Source organism: Plectropomus leopardus, chromosome 9, assembly GCF_026936395.1.
Source record: "Plectropomus leopardus strain MGB_pleo_1.0 chromosome 9, ASM2693639v1, whole genome shotgun sequence".
Lineage (NCBI taxonomy): Eukaryota > Metazoa > Chordata > Actinopteri > Perciformes > Serranidae > Plectropomus > Plectropomus leopardus.
In genome coordinates, this window is record NC_142184.1 from 24,653,301 (window position 1) to 24,665,036 (window position 11,736).

At 42.4% G+C, this 11,736-nt stretch overlaps 1 long non-coding RNA gene across 1 annotated transcript in view; it reads left to right on the plus strand.

The window, feature by feature from the left end:
* Positions 1-4,701, plus strand: part of LOC148188748 (uncharacterized) — a 67,698-nt gene extending 62,997 nt beyond the window's left edge. The window contains exon 3 of the long non-coding RNA XR_015777340.1: positions 4,604-4,701. This is a non-coding gene — a long non-coding RNA (uncharacterized LOC148188748). The remainder of the gene's footprint in view (positions 1-4,603) is intronic.
* The last annotated feature ends 7,035 nt before the right edge of the window (positions 4,702-11,736 follow it).

Sequence of the window (11,736 nt, forward strand, 5' to 3'; positions counted from 1 at the left end):
TAGCCACCCCCAGAAGATGTGGCTGATTTCATTTTATATGGAGTGAAACAATGAGTAAGGACGGGCTACTGCTGAGCTCTCAATGTAAAAGGCAGCCGTCCCATCTGGAGGTGACGGAGTGGGATTTGTATCTGCCCGCACTGGATATCCTTGCTGTCGTCTTTTATACGTTCATAAGGAGAAAGAGGCGAAGGAGGAGTGTGAAGGAGGGGGGGTGGTGTGGCTCCGAAAAGGAAAAGGAATTCTGGCTTTTGCCTTGTGCATTTTACGAGAACTCAGAGCAAACGTCATTGGACAGCCCACTCGCAGATCAGGCCCCCACGGCTATAGGATATCTCTGGTTTCCATCACGAGGAAGGGCGCGTGCGTGAACATGCGGGAGCACGTATAAAAAGACAATTACACACACGTGCCAACAAATCCTTTTAAACACTCGCTTGCTTATATGTATCAAACACAGATACAAGTGAAATCTCAAATGCACACACTCGCTTCCACAACATGCAGTATCATATCAAACACACAATCCTTTCTAACTCTCTCCCTCTCACACACACACACACACACACACACACACACACACACACACACACACACACACACACACACACACACACTGCAGTGAGGGTCTGGGAGCAATCAAATAGCTGCACTACACAGCCTGTCTGAATCCTGTTTTCCTGTGCGTCTGCACCCATGTACCAGCGGTTCCTCCCCAGTGCTCCAATAAAACCTCACTAATGATCCCCCTCACCCCCCTCGCCCACACCCTTGCTCTGGCACCCGGCCCTGTAGATGCACACATCGAAGGGGCACTTTACGAGCTAAGCGGCCGTCCTTACCCGTGATGTCATCCGCAGCTCTCACTTAATCCCGCCAATCCCCTGAGAGCTGCCAGCCAGACACACCAGCAGAATACAGCTGCTATTCCTGCCTCCTTTCTTCGCCGTTCTCCATCTCTTTTCTATTTGTTTGTTTGTTTATTCTTCAGGCTGTAAAGAGCGCCGCCTGTGCACCACACACACTCTCTGAGTCTGTGGGTGGATATTTTTATAAAGGGCTTTTCCCAAAATATACGGCTTGTCCAATTACTGACACATTAACTGCTTCTCATCTGACGCACCAAGCGGCAAGCGGACACTGACTCACTGTTTTCAGAATGACTCCATTCAAGCAGCATAGAGGGATTATAGGTTTCTTTCTGCCCTCTACATGGCTGCCTCCATCCAAATAGGAAGTACTCTGACATGCACTCACACTCTGTAAATCCACCACCTCATGTTTTTACTTGGAAAAATAAAAAGGAATATATGATCTGCTATAGGTGTTCATAAGCTTTTTTCAGCATTTGTATTTAAAGAAATGCACAGAAATTGAATAGAGTTCCATCTGTGCAGAGAGGTAATGAACCTCAAACTCTTCTTAAGCAAAACATACCGTCTGTAATGTCATCCTGTCTGCAGCTTAAAAGGAACACACACCTTGTGCACAAATTTCCCTTCGCTCTCACGATAATGTTTTCAGCTAATACGTCAGGCTTTCAACGAATCTAAAGCAATAATAAAATAGGCATTCTAATCGTTTAATACTATGATGCAAGAATTAAATAGATTTCTTAAAAAATGATAAAAGGAATGGGCTTGTTTCTTTAGTCCATGTGTTGTAATTGTGTAAATATTTGTTCCAGATTCAGCACCACGGGTCACAGTGTGATGTATGGCCGCTGTCACCTAATCAGGTCTGGGTAAATGAGCACACATGCACAGGCGCACATTCAGACGCACAAACTAGCCGTTGTAATGTGCCAGTTAATTTGAAGAAACTTTTTAGTTTTTCTTTTTAGTTCCATAAAATCTATGGTCAGTAAACATTATTAAAGATTTTGGGGAAAAAAAGACAAAGATGAAGCTGTCAACATTTATGCAGAAAAGTATTGCTGTTTAAAGACAATGAATAATAATAAAAATGAATAATAAAAAAGAATAAAACAAAATGGCTTAATTCAGCCTACTCCCGTTTCACACACACATTATGTTTCCAAATAAATAAATAAATACACACACGCACACACACACACACACGCACACACACACACACACACACACACACACACATTTATATATATGTATATAGCTTGAACATAGCTACACCCGCACACTCTCTCACACTCGCAGGCATGGCGCACAAAATCTGACATAGGTAGCTAATTATGGGGGAAATGACCCTTTGCTCATTTGAAAGGTATCCAGACAAGCTCTTACAACACCTACTCAATTAGCTGCCATTTGTCCCCTTGAAATGAATGACTCGCTCTCTCCTCAGTCACCCAAAACATGAACACTTCAGTCTTTGATCTGCTGTTGAGTTAGATCAGATCTTCCACAAGTGAAGCACTGAAACACTTAACAGTCAGATGCTGCAGTGCAGTGGGGAACAGAGTGTGCATGTTATTTAAATTGATTAGTTGCACATACTGTGTTGCACACATTTTTTAAATTAAAGGTTCTTTGTTTAAAGTCTTAGAGAGAGAAGTTGCATGGCAGACTGTAAATGGACTAGTTGTAATTTACTGAAATATGGGTTTAGTTGAAAATATTTAAATATATATAAAATATATATAAATATTTCATTACAGAGGCCCCATACTAGTGATTCTGTCTGTCAGAAAGTATTGTCAGTGCACACCGATGGTGTTTTCTTAGCAAATGGTGAGAAATTTTTATTTGAGCTGCAACAAAAGTAGGTTAATGAAAGAAAAAGGCTGCTTGTAAAGTAAAACATTTCATATATTTTAGTATAGAGAATAGGGGTGGGCAATATGGCCAAAATCTTCTTTCACAGTACATGTCATTTTCTGTCACTGTAACTGTTTATATCACAATACAGTAATTGTTCTGTAAATTCAATTCAAAATTAGTCAAAAATAATCATGCCGTGCTTCACCACATCTTGATTCTCTTCGTTCTTAAAAAAAAAACCCAAAAAACTGGAACCGTATAAACAAAAAATTTTTAATGAAGTAAAAACTTTCATTTTGAAATCATTTTCAAGGTTCCTGAGAGTAATAACCTCAAGTGTTGCGGGTTTCTGTATTTAGAACCTAACTCTTTATCATGTCTGCTCAAATCACATTACCTTGCGAGGGAGCTGGATTTACAAGAACACAAGATCATGCAAGAATCACATGAAAATCAAATACTGAATATATTGTGCAGTTCAAATGATTTGACCAAATCTGTACTGGTGTACACATTTCTACCAATACATGATATATACTGTTGTATCACCTTAGAGGAAATCTGTTCTGTAGTTAACCCGCTATTGAGAAAGGCTATCAGCTCCTGGTCCAGATGTTTCCTTATATATATGTATGCAAACCCCTTCGGGTATATATTTGGATTTTAGAGTCACTTCTGAATCTAAATGGTTGATAATGGAGAGATAAGTTCTCACTTTTGTACTTACAAGATTTTTCATCAGATTAATGGCCATTCTTTATAAGGCAAATGGGTCAAACTCCTGCTGCCTGTCACTGGCTGACATTTACATGACTGCAAAAAATATAACCAAGCATGTTGAAAAGGATGGTTCATTGCAGCGGTCTCCATGGTTCTTTCTTTCATGAAATCTGTTAACAGTTTCTGGTCTTAGAGGGTGCTTGAGGCCGGAGAGGACAGGTGACCAGCCTTCACCTCCCTTCCTCTTACCTCTGAAAAGAAAACAAGTCATAAACTAAGAGAAAAAAAAACTTTCTCAGCTAAAGAATCCAGCGGCTGAATGGAGAGAGGGAGGGGTAGATGGAGCGAGAGAGTCCATTAAAAAGAATGACGGCCACAAAAAAAAAGAGAGGAAAAAATCCCCACGGCAGCACACAATGCCATAGCTGGGGTTAAGTGCTAGGATTTCAGTCGATGGGGGATTTGGGGGTCCCTGCGTTTTTAAGCCTCTGTCCCCAAACCTCGCCTTCATCCCACCTCCCTCCCCAATACTATTCCTTTCGCTCTCTCACTCACACACACACACACACACACACACACACACACACACACACACATGCACGTCTCTCCCAGATCTCCCATCTCCACTCCTCCTCCCCGAGTCCCAGTCATCTGCCATAATCAGAACGATGATATACGGGCCCCATTAAAAGAGAGGGGCTGCTGACATGCAGGACAATAGCCCCTCACAGCGTGTCCAGGAAGCCTGCCCATCCAGGTGCACTCTCCCTTACAGCCAGAGGCCTGCCGCTCTCCCTCCTTCGCTCTCTCTTTCTACCTCTCTCCCCCTCTTTTTCTCCCCCTCTCTCCAAACGCAGTGTGAGCCCATTGAGAGGGAAGGTAGAAACAGGAGAGGAGCAAAGGAGGAGTTGTGTGGGGGTAAGGAGGGATTTGCAGGACTGAGATTCGAGAGAGAAAGAGGAGGGTAGTGGTGGAGATGGAGGGGTGAGGAGGAGAGTGAGGGAGAGCTCAGGTGTGTTGAAAAGACAGGACATTTGAGCAGTCAGCGATGGAGGTGGGGGGGGGACCAGTGAGGTTGAAACAATGGTGATAATAAAAGTCTCCCCTTTCACCCGTGTGCCTCTCTCCTCCCTCTCTCTGCTCAGAGTCTTTACGCACCTGACCTACCGCAGCGCATCACGGGGCACGGAGGAAGGCTGAAACGAGAGGGGAGGAGGAGGAGGAGGAGGAAGAAACGGTTGATGGGACGGCATTGGTGTCAACAGGGGGGAGGAGTACCGGACTGGTTGCCTATCAGCACATCCTCACTGACAGCCGTTGGCCTGTCCATCAGCAGGTAATTCAGACACACATATGAGTGGCAGATAAGGAAGGGAGATATATTTTAGTCAAAGGTAACGTAGAAAAGAATGAACGTGCATATATAACCCACCAGAACAGGGACCAGAACTACTGGCTAAATTAATAACATTTATTACTTTGGTGGCAAAAGGGACAACGGTAACTGGTGATTAAAACCTGGTTATGGAGCCAAAGTTAGAGTGTCAATTTAGTATGAAACATAAATCAGAGAAAACATCAGTACTGTTCAAGAATGCAAAAATAGAAATCCCCTTGGCGTCTCATAGCGCCTTGCTGGCCACACAGCTGAAACACATTGTACCGCATGGCTAAAGTTTTGAAACAGTTGCAGTTAGGTTCAATAAAAATAACTACTTGGTTAAGTTTAGAAAAAAAGATCAAATTTTGGATTAAAATAAGTACATAATGTGACAAAAGTACTAGGGGTGTAACAATACATCAGTCAATATATTGATATATGATGCATATCATCATTGCTGATGTATGCCTATTTTGTGAAATCTTCATTGCACCTCTGTGTCACCATTTCTTTCAAAGCACAACTCCTTCCTTCCTTTCAAGCAGTACTACAGCTTAGCACCAGGCCGCCAATGAAAAACAAACCAAAAACAGACTGACATTATTAACTGATCCCAGGCCCCTGAATTGAATCACATCAGAATCAAATTGTGATGGATTTTGTGATATCAGCAAACATTTGATTGTGCAAAGATTCAATATAATATTGTATCATGATGAAACTTGTGACATACCACCTGAGTGAATGTGATCCGTGCATGATCAGGGCGAGATGACCATATGTAAACTGCTTAATGTTACATTAAAACATTATTAACTCTTTGGTTTTGCACTGGATATGCACTGCTGTCTTCTGGCATAAAGAGTAGCTTTGTTTGACCTATCCATCCCCCCCCCACCCCCCCACTTGATGCAGACTTTTTTTTCTCTTCATACTACATCAGTTGCTGTCAGTGTCAGGTATTGCGTATTGCAGATGGGTGTACATTGGAGTTAGTTGAAAGCTTAGTGTACCTCATAAAGGTGCAAAAGACTGCCTTCTGCGTCAGTATCACACGCTGAGGTGCGTAATAAAGTGGCAGGATTTGACAATGAGAACATGCTGGTTTACCCATCAGTATTCACATTAGTTCTTGCAGTATTGTAATTTTGTTATTTTCAAAATGTAATAATATGTTCACTTTTATTTGCTGTTTCATTTATACAAATTTGCACAAAAACTGTAAATGCATCCCGTTACATAATAATTCTAATTCACAAATACAGCTACCGATTGTCTGACTGCTTGTTCAGCAGAGATCGTCCTACATTATGTTTAAAGTAATGACGGACAGTATTCTGCTACAACATGGTGCTGATTTGCAGGTCAAAGGTTACAGAAAATGTTTTTTACAACAGCATTTAAATGAGTGTATTTAAATTTAAAGTGGGTCCCAACTACACACTGTAATGTCAGTATTTTAAGTAACTGAAAGTAAACTGACTTTTGCAACATTTGTTGACCTTCAAATCATCAAATCAGTGCTAACTGGGTATTAAAGTTATGTCTCTGTATTTTTAAATCAAATGTCACAACACAGTTACCCCTGCTGTAAATCCAGTCTTTGGTGAACCATGAAGGCATATGGCTTTTCCTCCTCAGTAGCTAGTGGCCCAGACACTGTCACCAATACCGAGGGCCACCACCAGACCCCCGAAAGCCTACAAGGTCTACTGCACAAATCCCTCTCTGTGCCAACTCGTCCGTTAATACACACTGACTATCTGCCCTCAGCTCTCTGTGTGGTCCTCCTCCGAAAGAGGAAACGGTAAAGAGAGCTGACATCTCAGTCTGAGATGCTCTGCCTTTTTCTGGCACTCACCTATCCTGTACCTATGGCGGAGGCTCAGTGGGGCAATTTAGATAAGAAGCTTCTCTGCCTGGTTCTTTCTTCTGCTGGTGAAACTGAAAACAATGAGGATGTTATACACTCATAGCTCTCCTGAGTAGGTTTCTCCATCCTCTGACTCACAAACTCCGACAGATCTGAGGTCGGCATTGTTTTACTCTTAGATACATTTCAGTGTCTGGAGCTGTTTTCCAGGACGTCCGTTCCTCGTCCAATTTAAGGTTTGTCTCTTTTGTCTTGAGCCAAGCTGCACTCAATCGCCGTCCCTTTGCGTCCAAGTCCTAAAGGGAAATGAAAGCTGGTTGGGGAGATGCAGTCAACAAGGTGGTACGAATTTTAATGACTGGCTTTCTGCTGCCTTCTCCTCTCCCGTCGTTTTGGCACTCAGTTAATGATCCGGCAGACTTTGCTGTTTGGCACCTACTGACTTTCCTCGCTGAAAAAGGTGGTGGACAGAATAAAGGGCAAGTCCACCACACCCCCCTGCCCACTCTCTGAGGGATGACAAAGTGTATTTTAATTAAAGCCAGGGCAGAACAGCTTGATGGATCTTATTTTCTGACTTTTTATTCTTGGTTCGGTAATCTCTCTTCATTCTCTTGCTGTTTTTTGTTGCATTTCAGTCTTGATGCCTCATATTTTACTTTCAGCTTATCCATATGTGCACATACAGTATATTGACATGAAAAAATTGTCTCAATGTACACACAATCACACACAGTCTGAGTCTCACATGAAATAAAGGTGACAGGCCGTCAGACCACTTGTGCCAGACATTACGCGGCTCCAGTGAGCAGAGAGCATTCGTCACGACCAATCAGAAGAGCCTATAGAGTTTGTTATTAGAGCTCTGATTTTGGACCAGGGGTGCTCACACACACTCAGCGGTAGGTAAGGCTGACAAAGTCCTGGCTTGTGTGTGCGCGTCTCAGTGCAAGTGTGTGGCACACTCGATTCCTATCAGACCTCTCTCTCCCTCTCTTGAAGCAGAACAGATCCTCTGGATAAGCTCACCAGTGGCAGAGAATCCCCCCACACCACCATCCACACACACACACACGCACAGTTATTCCTATATTACATGCCTCCCCCCTTTTCTTCCCACCATCTCCTCTGTCTTGATCTAATGCTCGGTGCATAATGGGAACAAAGACAAGTGTGATTTTCCTCCTTTTCTCTGATTGCGGCCGTTCAGTTTGTATACTGTAGATGAAGGTCCTGAGTTTCCTGGTGCAGGCAGGCAGCCAGGCAGGGCAGAGCAGGACTGAACTGCTGGGAGCAGACAGCAGACGATTGTGAATGTGAGGAAACAGACCAGTGGTATTTTGCTCTGTGAATGATGATTGATGCTGCTGCACAGACAACCATTTCTTAAGATGTTTTGTTTTGCTGCTGCCCCGACCGTAGCAGTACATTGCATATCTTCCATGCCAGTAGATTTGATTCATCAAAAAATATAGCAAAGTAACAAATAACATAAAATAAGCATAGCAGAAAGCACCAGATAGGTTGGACGACCATGTTTAACTCCATATCTTTAAACTGTACATTTATAGCTAAAAATGACAACGGTTTTGCATATCTGACACAAATCTAATCAACTGCCAGTGTCTACCCAGAATTCACTGTTGGTGTCAGCGTGACGTCACTTGGGTACATTTTCTGTTACAGAACTGGGAGTATCACAGTAGAATAATGCTCATTTGGCTATGAAAAGAAAAAAAAAAATTTGGTGGGTTCACGTCACTCTCCCATTCATTGTCTATGAGGCAGCTCCAGACTTTATATTGATTGAACTTCCCCAGGCCATGGAAATAGCATAATGGATACTTAATGTATGTGGAGTTCCCTTTTAAAGTAGCAGAGGACTTTTATTTTGACAAAAAAACAAAAATTTCCACCATAAATAAGTGTATAAAATATACCAGACTGCAGGAAAGTAAGTGTTTGACACTTAAAATTTCCTGGTGGAGAATCCCCAAGCCCCCTGCATCAAACAGTGTGTGCCCCCCCTCGTATCCACTGTAGATGCAGAGAGTAAATGCATTTTCTTTTCAATTTTCCTTTAGTTTCTCTGCATTTGATTCAATGTTTTCCATTTGAGCTTCCAAAATGAGGGAAAAAACATGTCTGTATAATTAGACTCTAAATCGTCTATATACCAGAGATATTGAATGATAAACCTCAGGTAATCCTTCTTTCCAAAATGGACTTAAAGCATTTTGCAAACAAACTCTTCTGCTTCTCCTCCATCCACGAACTGTGCCTCAGGCACACTGGCAAAATGGCAATCGGCATAACAAAATCATTTTTATTATGTTTTTTTTTTCAGCGTGGCAACAGTTGACTCACTAGTTTGTTTTCTAAGATGCAGTATGATGAAAAACATCCCTGTTATTGGGTTTTGATTGTAAAATCACCACACAACATCAAAAGAACAGCCAGATTTTGGACAATCAGGAGTTGTTGTTCACTGCAGGCAACCAGAAATCCATTTATTATTTAGTACCGCAAAGACGTCAGCTGGTGTTAACCATGGTCACTTCATTTCCTCCTCGCTGGCGCTGGAACTGTAGCTTAGATGACATCACACATGAGGACGCCGCTAGCAACCAGTTCTTGTAAATCAGTCACTGAAATCCAAACACAGTGATGTGGCGACTGATGGTGTGAACACGGCGGAGCACATGATAGAATGATAAAACTCGGTTTTACATTGCAATAATCTAAAGTTAAGTAGAATCTCATATGGCAACAGAGTCCAGATGGCAACAGCGGCCGCTACATTTCAAAATAAAACCGTGTCATTGGAGAGAGAGTCTGGAGATTTTGTTATGAGTTTTGTTTACTTACATGTACCAGGGCGCACACAAATATGCGTGCGTGTGCACACACAGACAGGACTGGGAAAGTTGAGAGGTGCCACCATGACCCTGGGCCTACAGGTGTCACAGCTTCCACACACTGACGTCCCAGCAGCTGACAGGCTATAAGTGTCCCACAGTAGCTGTGTTCCAACTGACAACTTCAAAGGTTACACTGCATGGGTCACAACAAAACATTATTTTCAGCATATGTGTGACTTGACAGTGGGGAGAAAAAAATCCCCAAAATAGAGTGGCAAGTTGACCAGTTTTACCATATGGCAAATGTCACTGTGTGACATATATGGGCTTATGAAAATGGCAAGCGAGGACAGGGCGGATCGCGAATCAAATCGTCTGTCACACTTTATTAGCACGACCAGCGAGACTGACTCTTTCCCGTCTTACTATGTGACACATTTGGTCCACAGATGCGCTCCATTGTAAAACAAGCCATTGGATGTTAACAGAAACCACACTTGTGAATAAAATCCTTCCAATGATGAGCAATCAGTATTAGTGTGCGGGCTAACATTTGCACGCCGGCGTCCCACTGGGCAACTGTCACTCTGCGCTCCTCCTCCCCGACCTCATCTGAATAAACATCACTTAAAATTTACCTCGGAGCTACAAATGCTAAACTTTGACGTGCAGGTTTATTGTTTTTTTTTTTTCAGAAATGAGAGGAGAAGGCCCAAGTGGTAACAATTTGAAGTCAATAAACTCTTCTCCTCTAAAATGCCCTGGCTTCAAAAGAGTAGTGTGGGTGTTCTGCACGGCGGTAATGGAATTGTTAAGCATGCTCAGGGATTTGGCAGCCGGCTCCCTTCGGAAAAGAGCAGAGTGGAGGATGACAACCTGTTAAAATCCAGCGTTTGTTTCTCTCTTTCTTTCTCTCTTAATTAGGTGGAGCAAGGAATGCACACAAACATGCATGAGCATATGAAAGCAGGGTTCATATGATATAGGTGCTTTAGGTGCATACAGTAAATACAAAGAATTTCTTCCTTGACACACATGGAGGCATTGTACACATACATATACTGTGCACAAATTACAACAGTTCCTCTTTCGTAATGTTAACTTTTTAGATCTACAGTGAACAATGGAAGGCTTATGTTTGGAATAAGTCAAAGCTCAGACACAATGTTCAAATTCAAGTGGATTGATAACACAGTGAGGCTTAGGGAAATGTAGTTGAGAACCGTTGAGAACTGGTACCTAACTACTGACAATCGAGGTAGGCAGATACAAAGGTATTTCTGAAAAGCAGCAGTTATGAGTTTTTTGTAAACTTTGTGTTGAGGATTAATTTACTTTTGTGTTCCAATGCCTGTGAATTAAGAAATCATTTGTTTGGGAAAAAAAAAAATTCCAAACAAATGAAAAAATCAGTTGAAGAACCCTGATTTGTTTTGATTATCTTACGGTGATATGATTTTTATCTTAGCAGATAGATAGAGATTCGTGGAAAATGCACAGAAACTAAGACAGAGAACATTGTAGCCATCATAATAACACCTTTTTGCTATGGATATGTAACATGATTGTTCATGTTTTTTGTTTGAATTTGTGGCACTGAATGTGATGTCTGGTCATGTGACCATCCTGGTTATTGTTGTCTAGTGTCTCATTAGCCCACACAAGCTTGGCTCCGGCGGCGTATCTTGCATAACTACTCTCTGTGGGCCCTCTGACCTTCTCTTGATCATCGTCTCTCACACATCTTTTGGTTTTTTTTTTAAGTCTTCTGTCTTTCTGTCTGTCTTTCATTCTGACTGTCTGTCTGTCTTTCCTTCTTTCTTTCCAGGCTTTACGATGCCCCCCTACTATTGGGGCCCAGGGTAATCAGTCACACCCACACACCCCACACCCCAACTACAATGCCCCTGCTGAGCTCCATCCAGGGCAGGACTTTCAGATAAATACAAATCAAATCAACATCATGGCGATCCAGTTACCTGTGTATTCTGTGTTCTGTCTCCCAGCACAAATGCTATGTCTCTCAAAGGAACCAGTTTCAGTAAGTGAAAATGCAGAGAGGGAGGCTGAGCACAGATCTATTGTGCAACATGTGTTTGTGCGTCTGACACAGGAGGGCAGTCTTTCTGTGCTCTCTGTCTGTCGAGGAGGCCAGCTAACTGT